Genomic DNA, 7,524 nt, shown 5'->3' with positions numbered 1-7,524 from the left:
TTGGGAGGTCAATCAATCAAGTCAAGCAATGTGAGGGAAAATCGAAATTGCAACCAAAAGAGCACATCATGCTATTCTCCTAGAGGTCTAATTAGCGCAAACTACATCAAACACGAACTAGGAAATGTCAAAAGATATCTCAATCGAGTAAAAGTAAGCCACAAATCAATGGTCCGTATCAATGTGAACTCACAATGCAATCTAGTGTGAAAAACAAGGGTGATCAAGCCTAATCAAGCACACACATGCACAAAATCAATCAACCAATTTAATCACATTATCAACTCAATCAATTTCCCCAAATTAATCTCAATTTATCATTAATACATGCTTCACCACTACCCTACCAATCAAACTACTCACAATCCATGAAAAACATCAAGATCATAGCTAAACTAATCATCATACCCAAATTCATCAATTGAAATAAACAAATTCAAACCAAATCAATTAAACTATTAATTAACCAAATCAAACAACAATATTAATGAAATCAAACATGAAATTGCATTAAAGAGTAAATAATCCTTACAAACTTGATAGAAATCAAATCAAATGTAGCAATCTTCAATCATCAATCATCAAACCCACATTTTCTCTCTCTAAAAAGCTAAGAACAAGTGTTTTTCTCTATCTAAGATCTAATCTAATCTAATCCTAGCTAATGAAGATCTAATTCTCTCAATAAAAATGGAAGGAAATAACAATATATACAAAGTGGAAATTAGATTTGACGTCCAAAAATAGACCCCCGCCGGTGCGGCCGTTCTTAGGAGAGAGAAAGGCGCGCACGGAAAACTCCCTCATAGGTGCGCCCGCACGCGCCTGATGTGCGGCCGCACTTGACACCTGTGCGGCCGCACGCTCCCCGTGTGCGCCCGCACCTTCGTGGGTAAGCTTCCTCTCTTCTTCGTCCTAGATCATGTGGTGCACACACCCTTGATGATGGTGATGGGGAACAAAGTAGGCAGCAACGTTTCTTGGAATTATGATGAACACAAGGCATGAAAAGTGCACAACAAAGGTCTTGAAGCTTGCTCGACGGGTCCCTCTTGACTTGGAGCTCTTTGCACTAGCATAAGGCATCAAAAGCGATAAAAACCATTGAAAGGAAGCTCAGGAATCCTTGGACAATCAATCATAACCTACAAATAAAAGAGAAAAAGCAAATAAAAGGGGAAAACAACAAATAAACTAGAAAATGTACAAAATAGAGAAACTAACAAACAAGAGCACAAAATGAAGAAATTAAGAATAAAACTAAGGAAAACTAAAGAAAAGAGTTATAAAATGAAATGAAATTCATCAGGAAAGAGATCAAATGAGTGCCATAAATGTCACTTATCACCTTTCTTAGAATCACAATCAAGTAATCACCAATCCAAACAAAAATACATACACCTTATACCCCCAAGCTTATTTAAGACTACAGATCACAAACATATACACAAAAAGCGTAAGCGCTTCTCCCCGAAGCTAAAACGAAGCATTGTCCTCAATGCTTAGAAGGAGAAAAGAATACATCAAAATATTTTTGAATATTTCATTTTTCACTTTTTTATTTTTCATACTTCATTTTTCAATAATGCATTATCCTCGCCTCTTTTAACTTTGGACGGCCTTTTCAACTTTTGCATTTATTTGTCCATGCCTTGTATAATGTAGGACGACTTTTACTCATACTCATTTGCCATTATTCACAAAATATGTACAATTCCATTTAGAACCAAATCCAAACTTATACACCACAACTCCAAAAGATGACCATTTGCTTCACAAAACCAAAAATGGAATGAAAAGAAACAAAAGGCTCAAGAATCTAAGTACATGGCTAGAAAAGAAAGGTATAGGCCCAAATTGGTTAGCAATAAGGAAAATGTAAACCCAAAAAAAAAAATGAATAAAACTATCCTAAAAATAGAAAAATACCACCCCGAAAATATGCCTTTTTCCTCCCTAAATGGTTCGGTCTCGGAGTCAAGATTTATGAGTTAAGTTTCAAGATTAGGTTTGCAAGAAGTCAAGGATCCATGCTGCTCATACAAGTATAAGAAGAAGGCTTGAAAAACAAAGAACTCACATGGATGTAGCAAAAACTCACTATAAACGTCAAATCCACCATAGGGAGCAACTACCAATATGCCACAATCAAGTAGAATCCAGTTTCATGATCCTCTTAGTTCTAACCAACTACCTTAGCATGAATTAATTCTTCAATCAACCGAGCATAATCTCAAAATGTGCAAACCTCTATTATTTAGGAAGAAAATCATTCAAAGGCAAAAGTCGAGTGATATAAAGTCCAACTCATAAAAAGGGGATAAAAGAAAAAGAAAAAGCCTCAAAAAGAAAATCAAAGCAAAAAGAAAATGCAAGAAACAACAACAAAAGAACAAAATGAAAAACAAAGAAATAGGAAGAGTAAGAGATGAAGATAATAACAAGAATGTAAATGCAACAAATAAATCCCAATCGAAGAACAAGTGATCTTAATGGCATCAACACCATAAGATCCCAAACACGCTAGGTGTTATACACATACATCCTCGAACCATTCAACTTCCCTAAACTAATCCTATTCTAAGCAACCAAGAAAATAAAAGAAGGTAAAGGAAAGGTCTCACCAGGTAATCCATGCAAAGCGAAGAAATAAAAGCGTTAACGAGAATCACCAAATAAATCTCCAAGTAGATGCAAGATAAACAACCTAGATAGAGCAAAAGAAATAAAGAAAACTATATACAAAGAAAATTGTTAGTAACTTCCAGGCAAAATCAGCCGGAAATCCGGCAGCATAACAACAGGACATCAAAAATTTATATCAGTGGGACAGACAGAGAAACATCATAGCAGCAGATAGGAATCATCATCAGAAAATCAGCAGAATAACATCTGAACAACATCAGAAAAATATTAGAGCAATCATGATGAGTGGCATTTATGCCACAATTTAGTGCTCTTTTACGGGTTTTCCCTCCCATTTGTAGCTTGTTTGCCCCCTTTTTCTCTCGTTTTTGTTATTTTCTTCTTTGTTTGCCTTTATCCTTGTTTTCTTTGTTTTTGTTTTGTAGGAATCAAGGCATTGGAAGAAGAGCAATTCAACCCCAAAATCCCCTGTGTGCGGGTGCGCAGCAGTTTGAGAACCCGCGCACGAATGCCTCAAGAACAGAACACAAACAAAAGGTTTTGTGCGCCTTGGGCGCGCTTTGTGTGCTAGCGCGCGCCTTTGATATGTGCGGACGCGCAGCCCTGGGAAAACCCGCATAAGACAGCAGCAGAAGCAGAGCCAAAAAAGGGAGTTGTGTGTGCCTTGTGCGCGCTTTGTGCGCGGGCACACACTCTTCTAGCGTGAGCGCGCAAAATGCTGGGAGAAGGCGCGCATCCGTGGGTCTAATACCCCGTACCCACAGATCTACGGGCGCACAAGATCTACGAGGGCGCACGCGCGCACCGCTTAGTTTCAGTTTTTTTTATTTCGTATTTTTGTATCTTTTAAGGGACCTATATATATATAGGTCGTAGGGTAGATTAGTGGATCATCTAGCCTTATCTTAGAAACAATTAAACCCTAATCTTAGAGAGAGAAAGGGTAGTATTACTCAAGTTATCTTCATGTATGCAACTTTGATTCAACTTTCATTTCAATCCATCAATCAACTTTGCAAGTTTTAATCTTTCTACTATTGCCTATCTAGTAATCTCTAATCTTTTCTCTTAGCTTTGTTTATTTGCACTCTAGTTGTTTATTTCTCTGTATTTTGTGGATTGATATCTTTTGGTATTTTCATTGTTTTTGATCATATTTGCCTTCATGTTTACTTTGTTTTCATTTAGTTTTGTTATCATGTCTAATCTCCCTTTTCTAGGCTAGTTTCTTAGCTAGGGGAAGGGGGGTGTAAAATATGTATTGAATGATGGATGAATGATGATTAGTGGATTGATTACATGCCTTAAATCAATGAAAAATATGATTTTTATCGACTTGAGATTATTGTAGCACCTTATTTGATTGCCTTCTAGTTTAAATGCATTAGATGATTTGAACAAGATTTAGATCACCTCTATTTTAATGATTGCATGAGAATAAGTTATTAAAATGGAGTTCCATGTATTGTGCTTCTTTATTCTTGGGTTAGTTTGTACCTAATGGGATGCATGAAAATGATCCTAATTAATTTAGACCATTTTTATTGGTTTGCCTAAACAATTGCATGAAAATGAATTGTTTAGGTAGGATTTTATATCTTTTGGCATGTTAATCATGATGCTTAATATTGTTCCCCCTCATTTCAATCATATTTGAAACCTTCGTACCCCTAGCATCGTTCTCTCTTGATTTGAATCTTCTTTATATTTGCTTGTTTGTAGTCTTAGTGCTTTCTATCCAAAAACCAACAAAAGCATTTCCCTTCTTACTCTTGCATTAGTAACATTGATGTTAAATGAGTGTGCTTCCTTAGTGGATCGACCCTTTACTTGTCACTAACTAATTTAGTGTAAGTTTAGGCATTATAAGTAATTAATTTGATTAGGGGTAGTAGTACCAACGACCTATCCTAGCCCGATCAAATTTTGGCGTCGTTGCCGGGGAAGCGGCTTGTTTGGTGTCTAATTTGCTTTTGTTAGAGTAATTTTAATTGCTTTTTTTTGTTTTGCTTTGTTCTATCATACTTGTGATTGCTAATTGTTTGCCTAGCTTTGGTGAATGCTTAGAAGATCTCAAGGACCACCTACCCATCAAATTGACCAAGAAATCAACCGAACTTTAAGACAAATCCGTAGGATTTTTCAAGAAGAAGGAAGAGGACTTGGTGCTATAATTGATAGTGGGAGTGATTCTTACTCTTCTAGATCGCAAAGTGAATCAATGGCGGGACAAGAAGATGATGTTTTATTTCGTGAGTTTGGAAATCCGGAGGATTATGAGCTCACGGGAGGGATTTTTTTACCCGTCACGGAGAGTAACTTCACAACTCATCCCCAATATACAATAATGGTTCAATCGGAGCAATTTTCGGGTTCTACAAGTGAAGATTCCATAGAGCACCTAGATAGATTCCTTGAGCTATGTGCCATGATTCAAACCAACCAAGTTTCTCAAGAGTACATCCGAATGCATTTATTTCGACAATCTCTTTTGGGTAGAGCAAATAAGTGGTTGAAGTAAGTGAAGCCTAACTCACTCACATCTTGGAGGGAGGTAGTTAAGGCATTCTTCAAGAGGTTCATTTCCAAGGAGAAGACTGCCGAGATGAGAAGGAAGATTGCATCATTTGAACAAGTAGCGGATGAGAGTCTTAATGAAGCTTGGGAGTGGTTCAAAGAGTTGGTACAAGCATGTTCTCACCATGAATACAATCAAAGTTTGCTCATGAGGTTTTTCTACGATGGTTTGGAGCCCATGTCTAGAGCCAACTTGGATGCGGGGGCGGGTGGACAACTAATCAAGATCCCTCAAAATCAAGTGGAAGCAACAATCGAGGAGGTAGCAAAGAACTACTCTTGGGGAGGTAGAAGAAGGAGTGCACCGAAGAAAGGTGGGATGTATGAATTGGAGAAGGTCGATCAATTGCAACATCAAATTGAGCAACTCACAAAAGGGCTTTCAAAGTTGAACACAAATGTTAATGCAAGCTTAAGTGGTGGAGCAAGCTCTTCTCAAGTCAACTCTTTCTCATGTCAAAATTGTGGAGGAACGAACCATGATACATCTTATTGTGGAGCTTTGAGCCCCGAGCATGTGGCGGCATACAACACAAGATAAGACGGTTTTAGAGGAGGTGGTGGTGGAGTAGCTTGGAGACAACCACCACCCGAGTTTGCATCTCAACCTCAATAATGGGGCCAACAAGCTCAACCTTCTTACAATTCCAACCCCAAATACCAAAATATACCTCCATCTCAAAACCAAAACCCAAGAGGATGCTACCCTAGGAACAACCAATACAACAACCAAAACCAATTCAACAACCAAAACCAATACAACAATGAAACCCAAGGGCCCCAAAGAAATCAAGAACAAGTACCTCAAGCGGAGCCAACTCCCACACACCTCCTTCAAGCTATGCATTCACAAATGCAAACATTTGGGCAACAAATGCAAGAAATAAGGGCACACAACAAGATGGTTGATTAACAACAAGTTTAATTGGCCGAGAGGAATCCTTTTAATTCACCATCAACTCTACTTGGGCAACCACAACCTAACCCATCTCATAACCAAAAACCCGATACATACAAGGCAATCACTTTGAGGTCGGGAACTTCCTATGATGGTCCAAGTGAGGGGGATAGTGAGGCAAAGAAGGGAGGAGAAGAGAGTGTGAATGAAGATAGGAGAGGTGAGGAGGAAAAAGTTGATGAGGTCGAAGGAAGTTCGGAGAAGAAGGAGCTCAACAACGAGAAGACAACTTCAATTCCTAATGAGACTAGGAACCTTAATCGACCGGTTCCTTTTCCAAACAGGCTTACGGAGAGGAAGTTGAATGACAAGTTTGCAAAATTTCTAAGTGTGATGAAGAACTTGCACATCAATCTCCCTTTTCTTGAAGTAGTGACACAAATGCCATCTTACTCCAAATTTCTTAAGGACATCCTCACCAACAAAAGGAAGCTCAATGATGAGCTTATTTCCCTTCCACACCAAGTGAGTGCTCTTGTTCAACATAATATTTCCAAGAAAGAGAAAGATCTGGGGAGTTTCACTTTGCCGGTGAAAATTGGAAACACGGAAGCTACTGGTGCATTGGCCGATCTTGGAGAAAGTTTAGTCTAATCCCGTTATCCATTGCTCAAAAACTCAATATATAGATGATCCTACAATGAAGACCATTCAACTAGCCGACCGCTCGGTGAAGTTACCTTGTGGAGAACTTGAGGATGTTCCAATTTATGTGGGACACATCTATTTGCCTTCTGACTTTGTAGTGATGGACATGGAGGAAGATGTGGATACACCTTTGATCTTAGGTCAGGAAGCTCTTAGGACTTTGGGGGCGGTCATCAATTGCAAAAACAACACCATCACATTTGAAGCGGCCGATGAGAAGATAGTTTTTGAGTTCTCAAAGTTGCTAAAGACCCCTATGGTTAGTACTACCGTGAAGATGTTGTGAATGAGGAGTTGGACCATTTGGGAAGGGTTATGATGAAGCCTCAATATCCAATTGTGGAAGCTCTAACATGCAATGAAGAGTTCCACTCTCAAGAAGCCAAAGAATTTGTCATAGAGCTTGAATTTGCCAAAGAGGAAGTTGATGAATAAGGCAAGATCGAGCTTGAATCAATGGAGGAAAAATCGGAGGAGAGTTCCAAGCCTCTTCCTAAGGTAGAACTCAAGCTCCTCCCCACTTCTTTGAAATATGCTTATCTTGATGAGAAGGAAAAATACCCTATTATTGTCAATGTTACCCTTGATGAACTTAATTTGAAAAAATTTCTTGATATTTTGAGAAAATACAAGGATGTGATAGGGTATAGCATTGATGATATCAAGGGAATTAGTCCTTCTCTTTGCATGCATCG

At 38.5% G+C, this 7,524-nt stretch overlaps 1 non-coding gene across 1 annotated transcript; it reads right to left on the bottom strand.

The window, feature by feature from the left end:
* Nucleotides 1-5,249: 5,249 nt before the first annotated feature.
* On the bottom strand, nt 5,250-5,354 carry LOC145609832 (small nucleolar RNA R71). Its single transcript, XR_014106115.1, has one exon. It is a non-coding gene; the product is annotated as a small nucleolar RNA R71 (small nucleolar RNA).
* Between the last annotated feature and the right edge of the window lie 2,170 nt (nt 5,355-7,524).

Source organism: Chenopodium album, chromosome 23 (assembly GCF_948465745.1).
Source record: "Chenopodium album chromosome 23, dcCheAlbu1.1, whole genome shotgun sequence".
Lineage (NCBI taxonomy): Eukaryota > Viridiplantae > Streptophyta > Magnoliopsida > Caryophyllales > Amaranthaceae > Chenopodium > Chenopodium album.
Note: the sequence above shows the minus strand (reverse complement) of the source record. Positions and strands in the feature narration are given on the sequence as shown.